Consider the following 27,377-nt stretch of genomic DNA (forward strand, 5'->3'; position numbering starts at 1 on the left):
TTCCTCAAGTGTGACCACACTCAGGAGATGCTCCTTTGTGAATGTTACTAGATGAATGTTATTGTTCTGCTGTAAAGTTTAGAAGTGTATTTTAAATAATTATTGATAAGTATTGATACCTGTTTTCCACTTAATGTAGAAAGAGCGACTTTTCTTCTGTCATATTTCTATTTAGGTTTTTAAAAAGTTACTCTAAAGAAAATATAAAATGAACAGTAATACAGATGGTATCCAACTGAGTCAAAAATCTTGATCTGGTTCTCCAATGATAATTTGTATTTGAGAAACCATGGGTGAGTAGAGAAAACTTGGAAGAAAAGAAAAGCTATCTGGGCTCCAGTTCTAGCTCTAGTGATTTTTCTGTGAAAATGTAGGCATACCATATTACATCTCAGTTCACAGATTTTCCAGTCAGTGACAGTGAGGATGATGCTACATAATGGGAGATAACTTCTTCTCTCTCCTTCATTCCACTCATGAAAAGCATCCTTATTCTTTAAGAGTTACCCTACCCAACGACTCTTTGTTCAAAAAATGTATTAACTTACTTATTGTGGTAATCATTTTCTAATGTACACATATATCAAACCATTATACCTTAAAATTATGCAATGTTATATCTCAACTTTATCTCAGTACAGCTGGAAAATAATTGTTTAAACATTTTAAAATACACACACACACACAGTAAGGGGTTGAATGACGAAATGAAAGACTTGCTTTTCCAAGAAAAGCATACCATCAAGTTTCCAGAAAAGAGGAATTTGTTGGAAACCCATCACCCTCTGTTGTAACATCAGTCTCGATCAGAACAATATCAGTTTTTATCGAGGAGCTGCCATTTAGAGCTGAGATCTGTAAACTACAGCCCATGGGCCACATCTGGCCAACCACCTGTTTTTGTAAGCAAATTGTTATTGGAACACAGCCACATTTGTTCAGTTACATATTTTCTATGGGTGCCTTCAGGCTACAATGGCTGAAGCCTGACTCAACTAATACAATAGACAATATAACTGGCTTGCAAGGCAGGAATCAGTCACCTCCAGCCTGTGAATTCCTCCTAAAAGAAGAAAGCTGAAGGGTCAGTAATGAGGGGTAGTTTATTCAGTGCACGCCTCCTCATTTTGCCTGTTTGACATTCATGAACCAATGAGGTCAGAGAGAATATTACAGTTGGTATGGGAGCAAGATATATCATAGGACCTACCCCCATTCATCAGAAAATAAATCCCCACTTGTAAATGTTTTCCTAATTCCATCAAGATCACAAAAGATTACTAATACTACAGATCAATGTTATTAAAAATGATATTTAACTCAGTAAATTGCATGAATGATCAGTAATGCTGAAAACCAATATCTTAAGCCCTCAAAGGACCTGCAGTTTGACTTCTGAGTCTAAAAGAGGCATTAAGTCTACACTTAACAGCCAGTGAGCCCAGGGAGGGGATGAGAAGGTAAGGAAACTGGAGATTCGTGAATAAGACTCTGAGTAAGTGAAAAAGAAGACTCTTTGACTCTTCTTAAGTCTTTGAGGTTGCATTCATTGGGAGATTGCATTATTGGTCAAGAGATATTCACTCTCCTTGCTCCAACACCATGGACAGGGCATAATTCCCAGCCTCCATGACTGGGCTTGGCCATGTGACTTGCTTTGGCCAGTGGGCTGCAGGTGGGAAATGATAGGAGGTCAGTTTCAAGCTTTGTGCATTTCTAATCTATCTCTCCCACTCCTGTATTCTCCGTGAGAAGTGGATGTCCAAGTGTCTGCTGCTGCTTCAGCCTGGGTCCAGGAGTGAGAGCCACGTAGAGTACTTCTGAACCTGAAGTGCAGACAAGACCCAGTCCACTGACCACACCTGACCAGCAGATCCATAAGCAAGAAATAAATCTAGTAGTGAGAGGCCACTGATATTGGGGGTTATTTGATGCTACAGTAAATCTGACTAACACAGTTCACTTCTTTGCCAATGAGGCTGTGGAAATGGTACGGTTATTATCAGATTTGTAAATTAAACATTTACGAAAGCTTGAACAGTAACTAAATGCCCATCATTTCATTTTGCACATAAGGAAGCTGAGATCGGAGAGTGAGTTGCCCAAAGGCTCTAACAAGTCAGTGGCAGAGCAAAGAGAAGAGGATTCCTGCCTTGTAATACCTAATTCTTACCCTGGAAGTTTGAGGATCTGAAAGATCTGGTTTAAAACCCCACCTCTGCAAAGAACTAGTGCATGCCCTTGAGAAAATCATTAAATCTCTCTAAGTCTTGGGTTTTCCATCTGTAATATGGAGATAACACTACTACTACTTCAAAAGATAGCTCTAGAATTAAATTAACACAGATAATCAAAGAACATGGTACAACATGTGGGACAATGAAAGCATGCAATAAATATTAGCTATTAATATCATTATTATTATTACTGGATACCCAAAAGATGGTCATTTGCCCTACTTTTTGAAAATCAACTTTATTGGGGAAAAATATGCATGCAATAAAATGTACCCCTGTTAAGTACATGGTACAGTTTGGTGAGTTTCAGCAAATTTACACATTCATGCAACCACCATTACTATCACGATATAAAACATGTCCATGACACTAGAAAGTTCCTTTCTAACCGTTTAAAGTCCACCTGTCCCAGCCCCAGTCCCAGGCAACCACTAGTCTGCTTTCCATTAATTTGGAATGTCATTATAAATTATTGTTTCCTGTTCTAGACTTTTATGTAAATGGAATACTGGTATACGTATTTTGTGTCTGAATTCCTCTCCTCAACGTATGTTGAGATTCTTTCATGTTGTCGAGAATATCAATAGTTTATTCTTTTTTATCGTAATATTTACCATTGCACGGGTATATTACCATTTCTTTATCCATTCACTTGTTAACAGGCAGTTGGACTGTTGTTCCATTTGGGGGCTATAATGAATAAAGCCGCTCTGAACATTTGTGTACAAGTCTTTTTGTGGACACACGTTTTAATTTCTCTTGGATAAATATCTAGGAATAGGATGGCTGATTGATGATATGTGAGTGTTGACCTTTATAAGAAATTGTCAAAGACCCCTTCAGAGAGATGATAGTATTTCATGCTTTCACCAGCAATGCGCAATAACTCCAGTTGCTCACATCCTCACTGATACTTGATATTGTCAGTCTTTTTAATTCCAGCCACTTTAATAAGTACATTGGTAGCTTATTATGGTTTAAGTTTGCATTTCTCTGATGACAAATTAGGTAGTGTATCTTTTCTGATATTTATTTGCCATCATTATATCTTTTGTGAAGTGTCGGTTCAAAACTTCTACCCATGGAGAGAAAAGGGCAGGTACTTTATTATTATTATTATTGTTGAGTTGTAAGAGCTCTTTATATTCTCGCTATATATAGTTCCTTATATATATTCATATATATATGGCAAAGGGCTTTTGTTTGATTTTTTATATATATTTTACTTTTATATATATTTATTTTTATGTATATTTATTTTATATATATTTTATTGTATAATGTATGCCATATATATATATATATATATATATATATATAAAGAGAAAAGAATATTTTTGTCCAATCTGTACATCCAGCCTATTTTAAACATACTAAGGAAATGTCACTCTCCTCCAAGACAATTCTGAAGTTTGATGGCTCTATGTATTAGGAATCTTGGGCTTATGTAGAAAAAAAGACCATTTCTTTATAGCAAGGATTGACAGACTACAGGCAAGGGCCAAACCTGGCCCACAGCTTGTTTTTGTGAATAAAGTTTTATTGGAACACAGCTATACTCATTCGTTTACATACTGACCGTGTCTGCTTTTGTGCTACAAAGGCAGGTTGAATAGTTGTAGCAGAGACCACAGGGCTTTAAAGCCTAAAGTATTTACTATCAGTCCCTTTACTGAAAAAGCTGGTCAACTGTTATTTTATAGCATTGGCCTGTTTGTTCTAATGCAGCTTTTGGATAACAGAAAAGAAATCTGTCACCTCCTTCAAGGATTTAAGACAACTTTTCTGTCTCCCCTTCTTTTCTTCAGGCTTAATAAATATCTCTCACCTTTTCCCAAAATAGGTTTTCAAGCACCAACATCATCTTCGCCTTCCTTCCGCTTGTCAGTTCCTATTAAATTGCCAACCTCAAAGCTATCATAGTCTTCCTTGTGATCAAATCATTACAGGAAATGGGAAAACCATTTACTCCTTTAACTTGGACTGCACAGGTATTTAACAACCTCAACCTATGGCTTCAATTAGAAATGTGGTCAGTTATAACCCCAAGTGTTATTCTACTGAGAGAGATCTCCCCCAAGACTCTTTACTCATTCGCCCATCAGTTCATTCAACAAACCTGTGAAGTGACTCTTGTGTTCAATGCATTGTATAAATGGTTATTTAAATCCAGATGCAAGGTGCTGGATTCATACCTGTTCAATTCTATGAACTATGACTCGCATTCCAGCAGGTCATCTATGGCATGGGCTATTGTTAAGATTATCTGTTATTCTGCAACAAACTGCTCTAAATGCAATGTGTAAATAAAACGGTAACAATTTACATAGTTCATGAATATGCAATTTGGACCAAACTCAACAGAGAAGGCTCATCTCTGTTCTATGTGGCATCGAGTAGGGTCCTCAGGCACCTCTCTCTCCACGTGGTCTCTCCAGCATGGCCAGGGTAGCCATCCAAAAGCCATGTCCTAAGAGACAGCCAGATTGAAGCTGCATCACTGTTTCTAGCCTAGTTTTATAAATGACTTAAGGTCGCTTCTCTCACATTTTATTTGTCAAGGTGGCCATAAATTCCTGCCCCATTTCAAGCCAGAGGGAGAACTAGACTTCACCTCTTGATGGCATGTGAAAGAAGATGTAGACAGGTCTTAAAACTGCCACAGCTACCATCACTTTAATTGGAATGATGGTTCTCAAACCGGGGCCATAAGGAGCTCTGAGAGTCCACGAACTGAATTGAGTTTCTCAGTTGAGTTTCTCCACTGTAAGGACAGAACTTTAACATTTATTCTCCTAACCATCCCTCTCATGAAGTAAATATTTATTTCTGTGTATCTGCGTCCACTTAGGAGGCTCAGAAGCAAAAAAACAAAGCATTCCACTGGCCTGTGTAAAACAGGCTCTTTCAAGTTACTTTTCTCCAGTCTGGAATCTGTGGCCTGGAGCTCAGCCTCAGGAAGACGACCTTGATGTCTTTATGATTAAATTCAGAGAGGAGAATAAATGTTCCTGCTCTCCTTGGGCCTCTGAAAGATGCCATGAAATTTTGACGATGTAACTGGATAAAAGGAGCTCTTTATAATACGTAAATTTTGCCAGCACTGTCTCCTTAGACATCTTTTCAGGCTGGCAGAGAGGTAATGCATCCTGAGTGCATTTAAAGTGAACTGGGCTTTTCTATTTTTAACTAGCATTATTTTTTTAAATGTTAAATATGAATCCTATTACATTACTCAAGGAAAGGTGGATGGAAGTTTGAAATAGACCCCAGAATTGTTAACTTAGAAGCAGTGAGCGTGCTAATGGGTACAGGCACGTGAATTTTGAAATTAATATCCCAGCTCCAATGACATCAGTATGAAACCTGAGGAAATCATGTAACCTCTTTGTGCCTCGGTTTCCCCACTTGTCAAGTAGGAAGAAGCCAATGATAAATACTCACCAATGTTCCAAGTGACTTTCAATAAATGTGGAGGGCAGAAATGCTTCGGGATTAACTTCTACCCTCCGGGCCCCAACAAGGAAAAAGAAAGTGCAAATTAGAGCAAACGTGGGACTTAGAACTAAAAATTCTGCTTCCAAATAGCTTTATGTAACCTCTCTGAGCCTCTGCTTCCTCATCTATAAACTGCAGGTGGCCATCCTTGTATGGCCCATATCCCAAGGCTACTGGGCTAATCAAATGAGATAATGCACGCAGAAGAGCACCATAAACCATAATAGCCTCTGCGTCTGCATCTGTCAATGGCAGTGTTAGAAAAAAAAAAAAAAAAGATGTGCGAGTTGATCAGGTTCTAAGGTAATAATATTGAGAAAGTGGGAAGAAAGGGCAGAAGTTGGAACTCAGCTGAGCTCTCGCCTTTTGGTCTGAAGCGATAAAACAAAATATCTGGAGCATGCGATGATGTGATTACTGGACATGTATTCTACGAGACAGCAGAAAGGGGAGAGGAGGAAGGGTAGGGCCAACTCGCTCGGATGGAGGACCAGCTGTATCCATACCAGGCAATGGTATAAATCCCGTTGCCTGGTTGTGATCCTGAATACAGCACTTCTAAGCTGAAAGACCTTGGCAAGATAATTAAACATTCTGTGGGGCTTCCCTGGTGGCGCAGTGGTTGAGAGTCCGCCTGCCGATGCAGGGGACGCGGGTTCGTGCCCCGGTCCGGGAGGATCCCACGTGCCGCAGAGAGGCTGGGCCTGTGAGCCATGGCCGCTGAGCCTGCGCGTCCGGAGCCTGTGCTCCGCAACGGGAGGGGCCGCAGCAGTGAGAGGCCCGCGTACCGTAAAAAAAAAAAAGTTCTGTGCCGCAGTGTTTTCATCGGCAGAATTGTGTTAATGATTGTGCGCCTCCGTGGGGTTGTCGTGAAGATTATATTAGCTACTGCAAGTGCTTAGAACTTGAGGGTTTATTCCACTCAATTAACACATATCTATTGAGCGTTCAATCTGTGCCAATCCCTGTTTTAGGAACTGGGCATATAGTCATGAGTAAAACAAAATCCCTGCCCTCAAGTAGCTTGGAGTGTGTTCTAGAGCATTTCCAGAAAGACAATAGATGAATTCTCATACAGGATGTCAGTTCAGGGCTTACCTGGCAGTCCAGTGGTTAAGACTTCACCTTCCAATGCAGGGAGTTCGGGTTTGATCCCTGGCCGGGGAGCTAAGATCCCACATGCCTCGTGACCAAAAAAACCAAAACATAAAACAGAAGCAATATTGTAATAAATTCAATAAAGACTTTAAAAATGGTCCAATCAAAAAAATCTTTAAAAAAATGTATGTCAGTTCATGATAAATACGATGGATAAAAGTAAGATGGGGTACAGGGGATATGAGATTAAGGGGTTGCAATTTCAGGTAGAGTGGCCAAGGAGACTTCCTTGATCTCTGATATATTGAACACGTAGGCACAGGTACGGTGGGCTGCCCAGATACACCTCAGGATGTAGGCACTCATTCCGCCTACTACCAGGACCTCTAGCTGCTGCTCCAAGACTCAGTCAAAGAGAGCTTTCATCCCAGACCATTTCTCAGAAGGCAGCCTGCATCTATGACTGGCCAACATGGAAGTACAAAAGCCTAACCATTTGTCCTCAGCTGGGACAACTCTGAAGGGCCACGCCAGCTCCCTGTGGGATTGCTGGACATCTCCATTGAAACTGCATCATGGTACAGCTTCTCCCTCTGCCCAGTCTAGCATCCCTCCCCATGTTGCCGTTGTTTCTGAGCTCACTCCCCAGTTAGCCTCCTCCACGCAACCCTCAGAGACCTAGACTCTCTTTCCCAGGAAATCTGACCTATGACGAAAGCTACGTAACTTGTACAATATCTTTCAGCGTGAAGTGGTGGAGCAAGGATTTACCCCGGGGCTGCCTGCCTCTGTGGTTTGGGGCCTCTCCTGTTATTATCAGCAGTGGTGCACATTCCATTCTGTTCCAGCCAGTGAGGCAGCAGGAAACTTGGAATTTCTTGGAATTTCTGAGCAACCCAGAGCACAGGGTGGGTGTAGCTGTGGATAAGAAAAAGAGACGAGGTGTTAATTTCAAGAGCAGAAGACATTAAATTGAAACCCAATGACGATGAAAGTGCACCAACACATTTTGAAAAGAAACTTGTGATATTTTAGAATTTGACTCATTTTTTGCTATAGATTCCTAGTGCTTTTGTAATAGATGTACAATGGTTTAGTTTATATATTTGAAAAATAAACCTCTTTCCAACTAAGTTCTAGCTTTAGTTTGGTTTTCTATCAAGTCTGTTTTCATACATTTTAGAATGCCATTTATATCTTGGGAAAAAGTTACTTTGGGGAGCCCCAAAATGTGAACTTCCTCCTAATCTCAATGACGTACTTATTTTTATATCTGGATGCCTTGAAGGATACCTGCCTTTGGTTCAGCCTGCATCCCAGACACAACAGGTCCAGAAGCTGGCAATATGGTAAGTAGACATCCCAGACTGGGTAAAGGAACATAGAAATTCTTCAGGTGTTGGGAAAGTCTTCCTGAAGCAGTGTCACAAGCCACTGGAGAGGAATCTAGCAGACAAAAGAAAATTAGTCACTGTAGTAAAATCTTATGGAGAACAAAAACCAATTAAAACATCCAGGACCTGAGGAAAAGAACTAATTCCAAATTTCCATAATTTTTTATAAGTACTTTGGACCCACGCTAGATGTATGTTTGCAAACTGCATTCTCACAATACCTCTATACGGAGGGGGACATTAAATTTACCTTAAGGTTGTGTAAACTGAGATTCATGGCAGGTCAGTGACTTCCCAAAGTTTATACTTGTGAGTTGGGAGTGAGTATTTCAACCCTTACCGGCCAACTCCCAGTGCCATGCCCAAAAGCAGGAATTCATTTTTATGATCGTTGGAAATACAACTCAGGGGAAAAAAATTCCGGTTCTTTCATTGTCCTACTCTTTCCTGCCCTGAGATGCAACATTGTAACCCTTGTTAAACTCGAGCCAGGCAAGTGGATTCTTGGAGTTCATCTGCAAGTATGTGTAAAAGCATCCCCCTCTCTGGAGGTACAGTTGTTCCCTTTATCTGTGGTTTTACTTTCTTAGGTTTCAGTTATCCATGGCTAACCTTGACCCAGAAATATTAAACGAAAAATCACAGAAATAAACAATCGATATGTAAATTTTGTGCCGTTCTGAGTAGCTTAATGAAACCTCGTGCCATTCCACTCCATCCTGCCTGGGATCCCCAGCCATCACCATCATTTGTTCCCGGCATCCAATCATCAACATCGTCACAGTTCCATGATCCAGGGTCACCCGAAGCAGATGATCCTCCTTCTGAAGCATCATCAGAAGGTCAACAGGGGGCTTCCCTGGTGGCGCAGCGGTTGAGAGTCCGCCTACCGATGCAGGGGACACGGGTTCGTGCCCCGGTCCGGGAAGATCCCACGTGCCGCCGCGCGGCTGAGCCCGTGAGCCATGGCCGCTGAGCCTGCGCGTCCGGAGCCTGTGCTCCGCAACGGGAGAGGCCACAGCGGTGAGAGGCCCGCGTACCGCCAAGAAATAATAATAATAAAGAAGGTCAAGAGTATCCTAACACTATGTCATAATGCCTACATCATTCACCTCACTTCTCATCATAGGCATTTTATCATCTCACAACATCACAAGAAGAAGGGTGAGTACCGTACAATAAGCTACTCTGAGAGGGAGAAAGAAGGAGGCCACATTCACATAACTTTTATTATGGTTCTATTTTATTATTATTTGTTGTTGTTAATCCCTTACTGTGCCTAATTGAGGAATTAAACTTTATCATAGGTATGTGTATAAAGGAAAAAACATGGTATGGTTCAGTACTATCTGTGGTTTCAGGGCAGCCACTGGGTTTCCTGGAATGTTATCCCCCATGGATAAGGGCCAACTACTGTATTTGTAAAGACTAAAATCTCTTTTGCTCTCCCAGAATCTTCTAGACCTCCACTGTGGCATTAACATCAGTGGATGAACTCCGCATTAGCAGAGCTGACACAGAAAATGTTACAAAAATTTTAGTTGCACACCCACCTTCAGACAAGTTCCAGCCTCCCCTAGAGCCAATGAAAAGAATGATACATTGGCTCTAAGAAATGATTAAAAGAGAGGCCTAATGATATCTCTACTAATGACTCTGAATTTTACTTATGCAGTGTTGGCCTCTTTCCATTTCAGAATCTTGGATGAATGTCTAAACCCTGGTAATGCCTCAGAGCAAATGTTACCTAATCTCGAACTGAAGTTTATAAGAATTCAATGGAATCCTATCCGGCAGAAGTATGAATTATGAATTATTTTTATCTTCTGTTTTCCTTGAGTAGTGTGTCCTTGAACACTTAATCTCTCCAAGCCTCAGCTTCCTCATCTGCTAAATGGGGAGATCAATGGTCGTTCACTTATTATGCAGGGCTAATGAGAGCAACAAATGATCCCTTTGGTCTCATACTGGGTGTCGACTGCTTAATGAAAACAAATTCTAATCACGTTCCCTCCCCACTTCCCCATGCTCAGCAGCCTTTGGGAGTTGCCAGTTGCCCAGAGCAACCACTTGAGCTTGGTCCTCCAGACTTTTCACGAGCTGGCTTCTACCCCCTGCCTCTCCAGGCTCCACAGCACAACCTTCCTTCTCACCACAGTCAAAGATGCCATTCCTGAGACCCTTCACCGACTTTCACTTTGCATTGCTCTGTCCGGTCAGCTTCCTCTCTCTGAAAACCCCTTGCCCTTTCCTCTGTCTGCCTGGTGAAATCAAGTTCATAATTGAAAACCCTACTCTCAAATGTTCCCCTAGAGAAACTTTCCCTGCCCCTCTCTGGCCAAGCCCTGAGCTCTATGGAACTTTGTCCATACCACCAGCCACGACCAAAAGTGTTCTGGCCATACTCAAGGTTACCCCCTGGGATTAGCAGAATCACGATCCAGCAACTCAGGTCTCCTGGCTCCCCTGCTCTCTTTCCACAGACGCTTCTGTGAAAAAAATACAAAATTATTCTAGGAATTGTGGGAGACTCTGATGAATGCCCAAGACACTTATTCCATGTTTTACAGAGCTAATCTACCCAGTCATTCTAATAAAATTGTGGAAACGCAATTGACCAGATCCTATGACTCACCCACCGCTGGCTCTGGCTCCCTCAGATAAGGCAAAGAGAGCTGGGTACGGAGCTTATCCAGATAATAAACCAGAACAAAAATGAACTCAGGGGCTGTAATTCCATCAAGGGTCTCTGATAGTGACAGAAACCCCCAAAGCAGGTTTCTGTGGTCACAGGAAAGACCACCTCAGTGAAATCATTAGTCCCTGCCATATTTGGCTTTGATTCTGACAGTGACAAGACTCACCAGATAAGCCCATTGGCTGCAGTAGCAGATTGGGTTTGGGCAGCAAAGTTGTCCACAAATGAAGGATTCACTTTACGTCAATGAAAGCACATGAATCTCCGTTTAGTGGCGCCTCGAGTCCACAACCTCAAAGTAGAATTGCATCTCCTCCGACTAGAAAACCTTCCTGTATGCAAAAATTGAAATACATCAGGATGCATGTAAGTCACAGGGAGAGAGCTTTTGCTGTTATATCCAACTAGCCGTAAATTCTCATCAGGTGTGGGATGCCAAGGGAATCTGTAGGCAGAGAGAAAGTGGGAACAGAGTGACGACTCTGCCTTAGAGCAATAACATGGAGCCTTTTGCATAACATGGCACAACAGTCATCTTGATAGGACCTCACAAAATTCATACACGTAGGTGAGTAAGCAGCATAATTGTCCTCATTTCACACATAAGAAAAACGAGGCTCAAAGATTCTGAATGAATTTCCCAAAGTCACGCAGAGGAGAGGCTCAGGGCTAGAAACAGTCCCCAGTCTGACCCTTTTCCACTCCACTAAACAGCTTTCTACCCAGGGGCTTTCATGCACCATCAAATAGAGAAAATCAGAACCACCGAGCTTCTAGAAAAGAAAATGGAAAGTACTACATTCCAAAGGAAACTGGTTGTTTCTGAAGCTATCAGGTGATAATATTTTGTATTATTAATAATAAATCCGGACTAGGTTTTCTTATCCATACTTTTGGTCTTCGCTCTCCATGGAATGTGTTTTACTAGGAAGAGAATATAATGTATCTGGAAATGCATGGGATTTGGCATCAGACATGGATCCAAACACCAGCTCTGCTACTGACTAGCTGTGCGACTGAGGACACGTTAATTGCTTTGAATCTGAATTTCCTTATCATGAAAATAGGGATGATAATAGATTCATCAGAGAAATAGGGTAGGAAGTAAACAAAACAGCATGTGAAAAGTGCTCAACAGGGTGTACCTGGCACATAGTAAGTCCTCAAAAATGTCTGAATCTGGAGAAACAAACTCCTTCACCACATCACATCTGCTAATGATGAACAGAGCACTCACAAGCTCTTTTAAAGAGTGGCTTCATGCAGTGCGGCCCCACCAGGGCATTGCTCTTTACTCAGCATCTCACATTTTGTGAAGCAGGGGCACGTTCACGATTAGGGAATCAAATCATTGTCTTCAGATCTCTGTCATTGGGCGAGGAATTAAATCAGCCTTTTTATCCACCAGCAAAAGGGAAAGTCTTTCTTTTCTTTATTAATGGAGTTGCTGACTTATTAGTTCACATGAAACATGTCCTAAGCATCTGAAATAAACCCCAATACTGGGAAAGTGCTAGATGCCAGTTAAAATTTTGTGAGCACCTGCTAAGTGCCAGTCTCTCTGTAAAGCACTTCCAACCACATTGGCACATTTGAGCCTTGCAAACGTCCCTACAAGCAGATTCTCTCCATTTTACAAGTTAGGAAGTGGAGGCTCAGAGTCGCCCAAGGTCACACAGCACCTACAGTAGCTGAGCCAGGGTTCCACCTCTAATGTTCTTCCCCTTTCCTTTAGGACAAGGGGCTCACTGCCATACGGCTCCCAAGTCTCCATCAAAGTCAGCATCCAACAGAAGGTACCCAGAGTGAGCAGGGAGAGATGAGAGTGATAGAGGCCCCCATCACTGACTCACGGCCAGGGGGGATCCGTGTCAGACCTTCATGCACTCTGCCTCTTTACTTGTGAAATGGAACAGTACCTTACTTGGTTTAGATTTAAGTCAGTCTCAAATTACTAAGTGGCCTGATTCATTTCAGAATTTCGCATGTGTAGTATGTTTCCCAGAAAGCCATTTGGAAGACTAGCCTTTCTTTAGGTTTGCTTTTTATTATTTTACTAAGAGAAAAATCTTCGTTGTTTTCACATTCACCCAAAATTTATGAAGTGAATGCTATGTGCCTGGCATTCTAACTAGGTTCTGGGGATAGAGAAGCCAACCGGAGGGACTCCATCTCTGCCCTCATGGAGCTGAGAGTCTACTGGGAAAGACTGGACTACTATCACCAAACTGTAAAAGTGATTATATAATCAAAATTCTGATGACTGCCCCACAGGAGTTTAGAATGCAATGAGTGCTATCAAGGGACATACCACAACCTCGGGGTCAAAGAGGGCTTCCCTGAGAAAATGATGCTTCAAGGGAAAGGAGAAGGATGAGCACAAGTTAGCCAACTGAATGAGGGTAGTGATACTCCAGGCAAAGGAAACAGCACTTGCAAAGTCATAGAGCCAAGAAGGAGCAGCTCTTCTTTGAGGAACTGAAAGGAGACCAGAGTGACTAAAGCACAGAGGCCCAAAATGGAAGGAAAGGATATGAAAACCGGGCCAACAGAGGGACGGCATTGCTTTCAAAAGCACTCATCGGTAATGGCTTCAGTCACCGTGAACATACATACTCGGCCCCACGCACATGCTCTTGAATATAGCTGATATTTACCGATGTTAGACATAAACAAACGAAGGGTTCAACTGATGAACTTTTTTTCTCCCTCTGTTCCTCTTCCACCTTCTATTCTTCTTGATCATGATCCTACTTTCTAAGTGTGGTAGGAAACATAGAGACAAGGAATTTCCTAAGAAACTGTAGGTGTTCAAAGGGTACAGAGTTCCAGTTATGAGATGAATAAGTTCTTAGGATGTAATATGCAGTGTGATGACTATAGTTAACAATACCGTGTTGTTTACTTGGAAGTTGGAAGAGAGTAGATCTTGAAAGTTCTCACCACGCACACCAAGAAAGGGAACAATTTGAGGTAACCTTATCGTAGTAAAATCACTTCACAATATACACACAGAGTGAGCCACCACCTTGTGCACCTTAAACTTACACAATGTTACATGTCAATTGTATCTCGATAACGCTGAAAAAGAAAATCCAAAAACAGTGAAAAAAATCTGTTTTGCACAGCCTCACGGATGTCTCTAAGGGAACACGGTATAACCTTGAGCAAAAGCAATACACTTCAGGGATTTTTCCTTTCTTCTGCAAAACTGGAGCGTTTAAACATCTCCGAGCACTTATAGGATTAAAGGGGTTGATGTACATAAATATACCGAGTGCAGTGACCGGCACAAATAGCTATGTACTAAACGCCCCCTTCTTTCCTACCCACGTGAGGTAGGAAACAGGAAAGGTGAGTTGGTTACGTGGGACTAACTGCTGTAACAAAGAAATTCTATGCACAATGGCTCAAACATGAGAGGAATTTACTTTTTGTTCACTCATGTCTAAAATGGGTGTTCCTGGCTGATGGCCAGATCTCTTCTGCACACAGTACAGGGACCTTCATTCCCTCTCAAGTCTCCATCAGGTTCTTCTGCCTCAAGTTGGCAGAAAGGATAAAATGTGAAGGAGTACTGCCCACACATCATTCAGGCTTGAATATCAGGGCCCTGTTGCATGGCCGCACCTAACCGTAGGAAATCAAGTCCCGCAGGATACCTGGGGGAGGAGAGGGAACGGGTGTAAGTGACTGGCCAGTCGTCTTGGCCACCCCACCAAGATGAGAGGGAGCTCTTTGTTACTAGCCTAAGTAAATTAGCGCACCTACAAGTAGGTACTACACACCTCCTTCCTGCAGCGCTTCCTTGAAGTCTGGGGCAGGTGTGGAAATAGCAGTGAGTAGCGCCATTATGTTCCTCCCAACCTGGAGGCTCCTGAGAGCGTATTAGCAGCCTGACTTCTCCCTCTCCTTATCTCTACAAGCACCCCGTCATCAGATTTGTTTGCTTTTCTCTCCTAAATTATTTGAAAATCCTTCCTCTTCCTGTGATGACCTCCACTGCCCTTTGTCTTTACTCCCCTGATTCATGGCAACAGTTTCCTTACTTCATCTCTAGCCAGACTGGCTCCCGTCCATCCCATCGACTTCGGACTCCAGTCCACCCTCCTAGCCGGGGCCACCAAATGCTGTTGACACTGGCCTGCTTTAATCCTATTTGGCACATCGAAGTTTGCAGGATAACGTCCAAAGCCTCTAACCTGACAGCTGACAGGAAGCGGCCCTGCCTCCCATATAGCCTAATCCTTCTCTGAGTCCAGCCTTGTACCTACCTGTCCAGCACATTCTGTATGGTGTCCTGCATACAGCCACCAGGCTGTTTCTCTCCTCCAAGGCCTCTTTGCTCCTGTTAGCCTTCTACTGGTATGCATGTATTTAAAGTCCATCCCAGGCATCCCTAACTCCTGGAATCCCCCTGTGACCTTCACCTTGCTCCTCTGTGTTCTCAAGATACCCTTTGTATATATTTCTTGCTGAACTATCACTGGTATAGTTCAGTTTATGGTTTATTGGTATTTCATCCACCCATCCCGCTATCCCTGAAACTCCAAGCAAGTCGACAATTTTGAGAGCCTTGAATGTCATTCTAAGGGCTTGGAGGTTAACCCTGGAATGTAAGAGGAATTGTTGAGGATTTTTGATAAAGGGAGCAATACAATGTAGTCAATATTTTAAGATAAATCTAGGGGGAGGCCACAGGTAGATTATGGGAGGGACTAAATGGATGCAGGACCACTTGTATGGAAGGGAGAAGACCAATTCAACCAGATGTTATCTGTGTGACCTTGAGCACACCACCTCTCAGAGTCTTGTTTTATTTATGAACAAAGCGGAAGTAATAAATCATGCCGAACCGTCTCACCAGGTCAATGTGAGGACACTGCGGAATAATGTATACTAAAGTGCTTTATAAAGTCCAGTGAAATTATTAAGGCTAGTGGTTAAAATCCAAATAAATCCAAAGTGAGACACGCCTACCGTGTCTTCAGTGTCGAATAGAGTCCCTTCTTGAAGTCAGATTCGTCCCCGGACTGCCCAGTATTCCCCTGTGCAATGCGAGGCTAAAATTATCCCTACTTGCCTGTCGCCCGTGAGCTGACTTCCAGTACCTGAAGGGTTGTCATGCGAAAGAACGGGATTAGCTCCATAAAGCTGTGTGACGGTTACCAGGAGACAAATACTGACTCAACCTAAGGAAAAACTTTCTGTCAGAGCCGCCCAAAGGCTGCCTGGGGCTGGGAGTGCAGGTGGGCCGTGAAACCCTTGAGATTAGAGATGATGAAAACAAAGCTGGGAGACCATGGAGGCAGAGCCCACACATCAGTGAGGTTTGGACTGGTCGGCTTCTAAATGTCCTTCCAATTCTAAAACCTCATTGTCTGCTGCCCCTGGGGACGCCTCTATAACTATGCGTGTTGCTCACATTGTCAGTTTATGACAGGAGACGGTTGATTTAGAGTTTTCTCTCCTCCACTAGACTAGGGTCATCCAAGAGGCAAGGACTGAGCCTCCTCTAACTTGAGATTCTCAGTGCCCGCAGCAGCTTCCGGAGCACAGTAAACCCTCAGTAAGTGCTGGTAGAATGACTGGATGGATGAATAAAGTATGCTGGGGGTGTTGGGATGATGTCTTTACGTTCCGGCTAAGATGAGTATTTCATAGTGAGGCTTGTGTGTGATGATGTTGGTCTAGATTGATACTTTCCAACTTGGAGTCTTTCAACTCCTAGAAGTCTTATTTTCAGTATTAAGAAAAAAGCTAATAAAAGTCGGGTGTTTGTCCATGTTAAAGAGTGCCCCAAATTCGAAACCACCCAGTTTCTCTGCATTTAGCTGGAAACTTATCGACTTGGTGTGGTCACTCTTTATCTCCTATAGCAAACCATCACACCGGAACTTCAGACGTATCATCTCATTTAATCTTTATGTGAAACCTGTATGTTAGGGCATGCTGTCTCTAGCTTACAGACAAGAAGATAGGGGCTCAGAAGGGTTTTGTGACCTGCTCAGTAATGGAGGTTTAGAGCGTCAGAGGCAGAATTTCGACCCAGTTCTGCCTGGCCTCTAAACTCATGCTCTCCCCACGTAATACTCGGCTTCATTTCAGAGAAGGAGGCTTCTCTGATGTGTGTGTCTTTCACTGAGATGCTTCAGATGGGGGTCAGTCTTGGCCATTAGCATTTCCTTCCCTTTGGTGAGAACAAGGGGTGTTCTCATCTTGCCTTCTGATCACTCAAAAACCCCTGAGTTTAACGAGAAGGCGGATCCACCAAATTATACCTGACCTCATAGATTCCCAGCTTCAAAAACCCCCCAACACCACAACTGAATCTCCTTCTTACCCTCAGATGTTATTACATAGAAGAACATGCAGAGGTCTCCCAGGCCTTCTATTCCAGACCTTATATTTTTCTCGTGTTGACAACTTAATACATGTCCACACTTCCTTTTATGGGGAAAGATAAGACTCTGATGGTAATCAGAGCACCAGGGTAGGAAATGCCACATTCCTCCGTGTAAATATTTGACTAAGCTTTCTCCAGGCCATGCATCATTATGCCGAGCCCCCAGAAAAACTTCAGGTCCACAGATCTGCAGGTGAGATACCTTGGCAATGAATTATGAGAGGGCTTGTTTAAAAACCACGGCCAGAGCAATGTCTTTCTGGAAGGGGTAAGGAGGCCTGCTCTACGTGACCAAAAGCTGTTCTGAGAAAGCCAAGAATAGAGGCTGGGTCTCAGCTGGGCTGGAGTTTCTCCTTCAGTCAACTAACCCCTGAAAAGAGGGACCTGTTCGGATGGTTTTTAAAGAAAGAAATGACTGCAACTATGTAGCTAATGTCCATGTAAGTGAAAAACCAGTAGCAACCTGAAGGTCGATAAAGAATTACTTACATCCACCAATGCAGTGGGCAAACAATAATAAAAGTATTGATAATCACAGCTAACATGTATTGATTGCTGACAACATGCCATTATAGGTTCTTCTCATTTAATCCTCACAACATTCTCCTAAGGTCTCTTAAAGTGTTCATTATGCCATTTTACAACTGAGGCAGAGAGAGGTTGAGTAACTTGGCCAGGGTTGCACAGTAAGCAAGTGATGGAGCAGAAAACTACGCAGACATCGGAAATTCTATTATAAATGAATATTTGTTGACTTTAAAATATGCTCATGATATTAAAGGGAAAAATGCAGTTTCCCAAATTGTGTGATTCCATTTTTTTAATTATGAGAAATGGAGAACCATGGCTACTATTAAAACACACACACACACACACACACACACACACACACACACCAGAAAATAAAAAGTGAAGAAACTGGAAGTGTAGAGAAATTGGAACTGTTGGTGGGAATGTAAAATAGTGCAACTGCTGTGAGAAACAGTATAGGGATTCCTCAGAAATATAAAAATACAATTATAATTTTTTTGATCTTTACATCTGGAAACTATATATTGTTGCTGCAATAATTTCTTCCTATATTTGAGACCAGATGTGTTGGTCCTAAAGCATGAAAACATTGCCATCAACATGCTGTCCATCTTCATGGAGGCTCTGGACAATAATCTATTTTTGACCTTATAAAGGTAGACATTACTCATACCCGAATTGTGCCCTGAAGAGCATATCTTGTGCACCTAGTCATCAGAGGCCAAACTCTTCTATTGCAGGCATTCAAAAAATGGCTTTCCCTATTTTTCCTTTTGTTGCCTGTGCTTTTGATGTCCCACTTTTTTTTCTAACGGCCAACCGATTCTAAAGTTCAGCTTTCATGAACATCATTGAAATAAACACTTCTGTGACAGGTTGTGGCTCATTGCAAAGCTGTTGTGAACAATTCCACTTTGGGGTATATACCCAAGAGAATTGAAAGCAGGATCTCAAAGAGGTATTTGTATATCTCATAGCAGCTCAAAGGTAGAAGCAACCCTAGTGTCCATCCGTGGATGAGGTGGTCTATACCTACGATAGAATATTACTCGGCCTTAAGAAAGAAGAAATTCTGATACAACGTGGATGAACCTTGAGGATATTATGCTAAGTGAAATAAGCCAGTCACAAAAAGACAAATGCTTTATGATTCCACTTATACGAGGCATCTAAAGTAGGCAAATACACAGAAACAGAAAGTAGAATGGTAGTTGCCAGAGCCTGGGAGGAGGGGGCATAGAGAGTTATTGTATAATGGGTTCAGAGTTTCAGTTTTGCAAGATGAAAAGAGTTCTGGAGATTAGTTACAGAACAATGTGAATACACTTAACACTGACGAACTATACAGCTAAAAATGTACCTGTAGTTAAGGTTCTTTAAAAATACCCCCATAACGACAGAAAAGCAGTGAGGGACAGTGGAAGCTGGAACACAAGGAGAGGAATCAGTTGTCTGCAGAGGAACAGCGTTCACCATGGCTTCTGCAGGTACCAAACAGGCAGGCTTTGTGCACTCCTCAAATTAGGCCCATATGCTCAGGTGCTCAGCCTTTGTGAGTGAGGGGCTTACAAGGGGCCTGAATAACCAGAAACAGGGGGTCTTCCTCCATTAGAGTGCGTGGATGGCAGGAGTAGGGAGTCAGAACTGTAATTCTGAGCAGAAATATACATTGCCTGAGTGAGCGTCTACAAAGAAGGTTGAAGGTCTTAGAATCCAACTGTAGGCAGAAAAAGTTTGCCTGCCCCTGCTTTAGGGTGTATGTGGTATTTTATCTGAGGATGATTGACGCCTGTCATTTTCCTCCCCAGATCTCCAAGATGAAGTGGTGTAAAATGGCAAGAACAGCTGAAAGGAGGAGGACCTCATATTCTAAAGCAGACTAGGGATCATCTTTTACCAAATCCCTTCCACCTTTCTTTATGCTAGTGAGTGGTGTCAAGTTCTGCAAAACCAGAGTAATGTGGTTGTCAAGTGGCAGGCGGTTGGGAAACTTATTGGTTTTCCACTGGTAGATAAATTTGTTGTATCCTAAACACAGAAAAAACCAACATTCTAAGAGGCCAATCACGAAGAGTCACAGTGTATCTGAGTGGTTAACCCTGTGATACTGAAATGATTCATCGGGGTCTGTGAATTTACTACTATTGATTTCACGGGTTTAGGTCCCCATTCCATATTCGTGGTACTCTGTTAATTCTACAAATACTGCTGAAAACTTCCATGCCAGAGTTAGCTGCGGAGGCTCTTGATTTGCCCTCTCATTTTTAGAAATATTTTTTTGGCCACACCATGGGGCTTGCGGGATCTTAGTTTCCTGACCAGGGATGAACCTGTGCTCCCTGCAGTGGAAGCACAGTCTTAACCACTGGACTGCCAGGGAAGTCCCACACTCACATTTTCTTTTTAACAAATTAAAATATTTTTATTTGGTTAACATGAAGAGAGGGAAAAATCTGAATGTCTTTTCTATCATGAATATATATATATTTTTTAACTTTTTATTTTATATGGGAGTATAGTTGATTTACAATGTTGTGTTAGTTTCAGGTGTACAGCAAAGTGATTCAGTTATACATATACATGTATCTATTCTTTTACAAGTTCTTTGCCCAGTTAGGTCTTTTGGGGTTTTTTAAGAGCCTTTGGCTTGTCTAAGATGTTGTGAAAGTTTCTGCTTTACTCCACAGCCCGTGGACTCAACCTCCGAGCTGTTGATTTGTGTCAAAGGTGCTAAAGAACTGCCAAGAACAGAGCGCTTAACTCGGTCTGGTGTTTCTAAGTTTAAAATGGAAGATGGGAGGCTTTCTGGGTATTTCAAGAAGAAAGGGACTTAGTACAGGGAATTAACAGTTTGAACAATTGTGGGATGGGTTAGAGTCATGTCGGTAGGGAAATCTTCAAGGGCTGGAATCCAGGAAGCTGCTACCCCTGCAATCCAGGCAGTAGTGCTGAAGTGGTGAATTCTCAAGAAAATGAGTGGGAGGAAGCCATTGGCAACATCCCACATGTACTGACACCTACTCTTTGACAGCTGCTGCAGCAAATAAGAACTTCTCCTTCTCGGCCTTCAAAACACCATCCCAGCAGATCCTTAGCAGAATCTAACCCTAACCCCTGCCGGCAAAATTCTAGGGAATGTGCTTCCAGGCTAGCTTCTCCCATGCAGAGGAGAATGTAGAAGGAATCAGGGAACAAGGTGGGGTTGATATTAAATAACCCAGCTTTGGGGGAGATTCAGGAAGACTTCCTAGAGAATACAGTACCAGAGACCGGGTTTTGAAAGACCAAGGTTGGCCAAGGCCTGGCCTTGGTCAATGATTCATCAAAGGAGTTTCCCTTTCTAGGCTGCAAGAGCCTGAATTAGGGAAGTACCGTCTTCCCAAGAAGCGCTCGTCTTTTGCAACCAAAAGAATAGGTAGCTATAAATAGCCTGAGTTTCTCACCATTCTGTGTTCAAAATGGATAACTGCAAACAACTTTTCCTTCTAGAGGAAAAGATTTAGGAATGATAATGAATCAAACAGCAATACCTTCCTCATTGGAAATGTAAGTGGGGGAGGATTTCTCTCAGAACATGTTTCATAGGCAGTTTGGAGTTGTGTCAAGAGAAAGAAACTGCCGACTACGGTGGCCGTCAGGGCAAGGCACAGAGTGAGATCCTAGCCTCTCCACCTTGACCTTGTCCTCCATCTCCCTGGTAGCCCCCTCCTAACCCTCCCAGAGACACATCAGAACTCTCCAGATCACCAGCCCACTGAATGCTCATCTTTCCCTCAAAGTTTAGATTGACAGAAATATTGAAGTGCTGGGAAGGTAAAGGTGCGCGTCAATTAAACACCTACACTTTCCCTTGCTACATTAGATGCGTTATGTACCTAATGTGTTGAAATCCTCTAAGGGACCTCTGAGATAAACCTATTGCCCCCACTTTCCAGATGAGGAAGCAAAGATCAAGAAAGGTAAAAATAATATTTCTGAGGTCACACAGCCACTGCTCTCCTCCAGAGAAAAGAGTGAGACCCTCATTCTTCTACTATAAGTGAATCCTGAGCTCCATGGAGTGTTCCTGGGTCATACGGAGGTTGAAACATCCTTACAGCTTTGCCAAGACTATGGAGAAGCTTGAGCTCATCCCTTGTCACTTCCCCTCCTTCCCCCTTCATCCCAGGAAAACGTGGGACAGCCAGATCTCAACATTGTCAGTGACATTAGCCACAGTAGGTTTCCACTTAGACCCTAACCTCTCTCTGTATCATTTTCCCAAAGACATGAAAAAAAGAGAGGGCTCCTTTGAGACTAGAGCCCATGTAGATATTCAAAATTTCAGGTCACATTCGTCTCAGGGAATTTAATTTTTTGTTAGCTTCTTTAGCTTCTACTGTTTCTTTATTAATCAAGTAAATACTTATCTGAGTTAGGAAAAATAGAAAATACATTGTACACCTAAAGAAAACTAAAATCTATAAACGCATTACAAGGATGAAATCATAGGTCCTCTGTAAGACAATAAGTTTAGCACTTTATTTTTCTTTTCCACACACCATCTCATGTACTTCCCAGTCTTTTAAAATAATTCTTTGAAGTTTTGGGATCCAGCTCACAGTTATGACATTATTATTTTATATATTATAAGCATTCTGTATCCTGAATGAACTTCAGGCTTTAATCCCTTTTTATAACCATAATGGTGACATTGAAGTTTATCTCTTCTTTAATTGTTATCACTGCTCACTGTGAGTCCTTCTATATGGTGACCATCTAATTCTGAGCTCTTGTGTTTCATTACTCAGTTTGCAAATGTGTCTTAAAGAAGTTTTTCAAGGAGGGACTGCAGATAATATATTTTGTCTCCTTTGCATATCCAGTGATATCATCCCGTTCACTGCACACGTGAATGTTCACTGGAACATATATGGAACATTCCTGGATCACATCCTTTGCTTCTTGAAACTCTATAGATGCTACCAAATTATCTTCTCTCATTTAGTGTGCTGGAAAGAAGAAGACGAAGGCTAGGTTGATTTTTATTCATATGAAACAACCCCATTGTTTCCCCTCTGCATATTTACGGGATTTTGTATTTATCTCGGGAGGCTAATCCTCTCACGCCAGGCTACATAGATTTGAGGCTCTTATTTTGGGGTTTTCTTGAATCAGGGCTACTTGTTCCTGCCTCCCATGAGCCTTCTGTGCCTTTAGCTCAGCAATGCTAACTGGTGTCACACAGCTCTACATTTTCTGGCCAACATTTCTGAAATCTCACTTATTGTTACTCTCGTCCTTTCAACCCTTTGTCTCCTTTTCCCTAAATTCTGAGGGACTTTCTCAGATATGTCCTCCACACCCGTGGTAAACCTTCACACAGCAGGAAATAGCGTTACTGCCCATTGAGCACATATATTTTTCTTGCTTTCTCCCATCATGATTCCTCCATCTAACTGCTTTGTCTTTTTCCCCTCTAGATCTTTCCTCCAGACATTCTGCTTCCATTTCAGAGAGACCTTCATGCAGTTTGTGGGGGTACCATACAGTTTTCTGAAATGACCATCTGGATTCTGTGATAAATTGTTCTCAATATTTCTCTACCTTATTCCTCCCGCCCACCTTTTTGGGGGGCAAGATTTTTCATTGTCCCCTTCTTTGTATTGATAATGATATTGTTTGTTTTACTCATCCTTGGACAGGACAAGGTTGGTTTGTCAGTGTTTGTTAAAGCCAGGAAGAGTGATTTGCTCCATGCATGCCCTAAGGGTCAAATTCTCTTCTCCAGTTCACAATTTCTGCTCACAGATTTCAGTGCACTCCTTGCTTAATAGCTGGCTCTCCCCTGGGACGCCGTGCATTGAATATGCTTCCCTCTTGCTCAGATCTCAGCCCAGCCTCTGCTTCTCGAAGACAATGCAGGATGGGACCAGCCCAGCCCCTGCCAGGTAGAAGCCACCAGAGACTTCATGCCTTGGCAGCTACTTCACAGCTTTGGCAGGGCCACTTGCCTCCCCACACTACTTCAGTCTCTCCCTATTTTCTGTTCAGGCTTTCCTGTGATTCCCAGCGTCTGGCTGGACTGGGAGAAATGGGAGAAGAGGGGGAGATAATACTATTTTCGAGGACAACTCCTGAGAAGGGGAATTTTCTCATGAAGGAAAGCAAGAGCGTGCCATATGCTGGAGTCGAGGTAGCTGATCCTCAATCCAGATCCATCTACCCCATGATTACCGTGAACCATTCTAGCTTCTGTCATCAGGCTGTACATTCAGTCTTAGCGTTCCATCTCAGCTACGGTTTTCACAAGAAGAGCTGAACGGCTTAGCTTCCGGACCCACCAGACAGCTATCATTTGGAACCGGAAGTCAGCAGGTAGTTTACTTCAATCTTTTTCCATTTCCAAGCAGCTATTAATTCAAAGGGTCAAAAATATGTATAAGCCCAAAACTGAAGTCCGTGGTGGCCTGTCCTTGTCTCCTCTACACAGTCTGGGTGAAAACTTGGCAGAGCAAGAGAAAAAAGGTGACAAAATTTTAGTTCAGTTTGGATTCGTTTATTTTATTTTGTAAATTTTCTTCACAGAATCTTTCAAACTGCAAGTTTAGTTTTCACTCAACATCTCAGCCTCTGTAGGCTGTCCCAGCGGAGGGCTCTCCACTACTCTGCTGAGTGCCCCAGGCCGGGTCTGTGAAGTCCCGTTTCTCATAGCCAGTCATACAACCTCCAGAAGCGCTTTCTCACTTAGAGGCCCGCATGCTTCTTCCTGGGCAAGGTGGCTGAACTGGAGCCCCAGAGCCAGGGTCTGTTCTTAGAGAAGGGGTATGGAATTCCCAGTTACCTGCTGTATAAAAAAGCATCTTTAGGAAAGATCCCAGTGAAATCCTGACATCCAAGCCAAGCTTTGAGGAATCTAAGGTGAAGCCATGAGGCTATCTGGGAAAGAGGGTTCTAGGCAGGGAGAACCACTGCTGGGAGCTTCTTAAGGAAGATGTGGGCCTGGCACACTTGAAGCTCAGCAAGGAAGCCAGTGTGGCTTAAGCCAAGGGAGCCAAGGGTTGGGATGGTGGTACCAGGGGGCATCACGCTGACGGCCCAGTAAAAACTGGAGGACTATGGCTCTGAGTGAGTGAGATGGGAGCCTTGGGAGGATTTTGGGCAGGGGCGTAACACGATATGACAAATGACACTAAACAAGCGTTATCACACTTGCAATGAAAATAAAATACTGGTGAGGCACAGAGGACTCAACAGAAACAGGAAGAGCCACTGGGGACCAGCTTTTTCTGTGGCTTCATGATGAGATGGTGGGATGAACAGGAGACACATCTAAATGGCCGGTGGAAGGCCCCAGAACAGGATACTTTGTGGGACCCTAGAAGAAAACCCATGTCAGGTCAACCAGAAGCTTCAGCCAAGCTCTCACCCCATGCCCTGTATCCTCTGATTCCAGAAGAGTGTTCAGAAAGAAACATTCAGCCTGATCAATTTAACTAAAAGTAACAAGGCAAGACCACCTGATCAAAGACAAAGCCAAAAAGGAATAATAGTATCTTTCCACATTGGATCAGAGCAAAGAGAAGATCTGGGCAGAGCTCTCCATGTTAAGCGTGAGAAAAAAGGGAGGAAAATGGCATTTCAACTATGCAAGCATTCTAGAACACAAAAGGGAAAGGAAAGACAATCTGCAAAAGAACAATAAAAAACTCAGTATGGAGTCATTTATACAAGATGATGAAGCAATATGCTGGGTTGAAAAGGCAGATTACCAGGTTGAGGAAACAATTGCAGGTCAAAGCAGCATCCTTACGGATCAAACAAATAAATGTAAACCAGTGGAGAACAGACTAGGCACAACTAAAAATTCAAACAATGACAAAAAGAAAAGGCTTTAGCACCTCACAGTGAATGCAAAGGAAAAAGATAAATGAACAGATCAGCTACAGATAATGATAAATAGACTTCAAAGTTGGCCCACATAAAGAATCATTTATATTTTTTAAGGAGAGCAGCTAACAAATGGGAGAGTGTTTCAGAAATGTCATTTCATATATATTTGTGATACTAGAAAAATACTAAATCTGCAAATCATAAGAAATTAATATACTAGAAAAAAACAGTACAATTTACAAGGAGGCACTGAACTTATCCTGATCAACATTACCTATAGAGGAAGACTTTATCCAGACAGATAAAAAGGGAGTGAGGTGGGATCCAGCTGGCCTCAGACTTCACCACAGCAACATTCTTCGAGAAGAAATCAGATTTATGTCCCAAAGCCCTGACTAAAGGAAAATGTAATTCAAGAATATTAAAACTGAAGGCATTCTGAAACATGAAAGAACTCAGAAACTATATGAGCCCTCTTGCAAAATACGCTGGAAGACTAATCCAATCGCAAGATGAACTTATTAAAACACACACATACACACACCTCTAGAGTGAAGAAGTTATAGTTCAAAGAACTAGTTATGGGGATCACATTCATTTAAATAAGGTTAAACAACAGCACAACAGCAAAATTTTTGATTGCTGAACACAATGTGTTATCAATCATTTTAACTTTAAAATTGTAAAAGTAACAAAACTCAGGACTAAAGAAAGGAGGTGGGAGAAAGCATCAGAGGATGAATCGCTTATCTTTTTCTATTTTATTGAAGTATAACCGATGTACAAGATTATAGAAGTTACAAGTGTATAATATAGTGATTCATAATTTTTAAAGGTTATCCTCCATTTATAGTTACTAGAAAATATTAGCTATATTCCCTGTGTTGTACAACATATCCTTGAAGCTTATTTTATACATAGTAGTTTGTACCTTTTAATTCATTACCCCTCTATTACCCCACCCCTTTCCCTCTCCCCACTGGTAACCACTAGTTTGTTCTCAATATCTGTGAGTCTGCTTCTTTTTTGTTATATTCACTAGTTTGTTGTATTTTTTAGATTCCACATAAGTGATATTATACAGTATTTGTCTTTCTCTGTCTGACTTTTCACTTAGCATAACGCCCTCCAAGTCCATCCATGTTGCTGCAAATGGCAAAATTTCATTCTTTTTATGGCTGAGTAGTATTCCATTGTGTGTGTGTGTGTGTGTGTGTGTGTGTGTGTGTATATATATGTATATGCCACATCTTCTTTATCCATTCATCTGTTATGGACACTTTGGGTTGCTTCCATTTCTTGGCAATTGTAAATAGTGCTGCTATGAACATTGGGGTACATGCATCTTTTTGAATTAGCATTTTTGGGTTTTTTCAGATATATACTCAGGAGTGGAATTGCCGGGGAGAAAATATTTGCAAATAATATGACTGATAAGGGGTTACTGTCCAAAATACATAAACAGCTCGTACAACTCAACATAAAAAAACCAAACAACCCGATTAAAAAATGGGCAGAAGACTTGAATAGACATTTTTCCAAAGAGGGAATGCAGATGGCCAAGAGGCACATGAAGAAATGCTCAACATCAATAATCATCAGGCAAATGCAAATAGAAACCACAATAAAATGTCACCTCACAC

At 42.1% G+C, this 27,377-nt stretch overlaps 1 long non-coding RNA gene across 18 annotated transcripts in view; it reads right to left on the bottom strand.

Annotated features, from left to right (window-relative positions):
- LOC111164421 (uncharacterized) overlaps positions 1 to 27,377 on the bottom strand; it is a 402,877-nt gene that overhangs the window by 16,927 nt on the left and 358,573 nt on the right. For 12 of the 18 annotated variants that reach the window (XR_016388300.1, XR_016388301.1, XR_016388306.1 and 9 more), the window contains 5 exons: positions 26,009 to 26,129; positions 11,092 to 11,257; positions 8,131 to 10,716; positions 6,834 to 7,751; positions 5,682 to 5,739 (listed from right to left, as the gene is read on the bottom strand). This is a non-coding gene — a long non-coding RNA (uncharacterized LOC111164421). Of the gene's footprint in view, positions 1 to 5,681; positions 5,745 to 6,833; positions 7,752 to 8,130; positions 10,717 to 11,091; positions 11,258 to 26,008; positions 26,130 to 27,377 lie in introns of all 18 variants that reach the window. The other 6 variants (XR_016388302.1, XR_016388295.1, XR_016388304.1 and 3 more) reach the window with 4 other exon arrangements.

Source organism: Delphinapterus leucas, chromosome 17, assembly GCF_059928025.1.
Source record: "Delphinapterus leucas isolate spDelLeu-1000000601 "Yukka" chromosome 17, BTC_Dleu_Yukka2, whole genome shotgun sequence".
NCBI classification, from domain to species: Eukaryota; Metazoa; Chordata; class Mammalia; order Artiodactyla; family Monodontidae; genus Delphinapterus; species Delphinapterus leucas.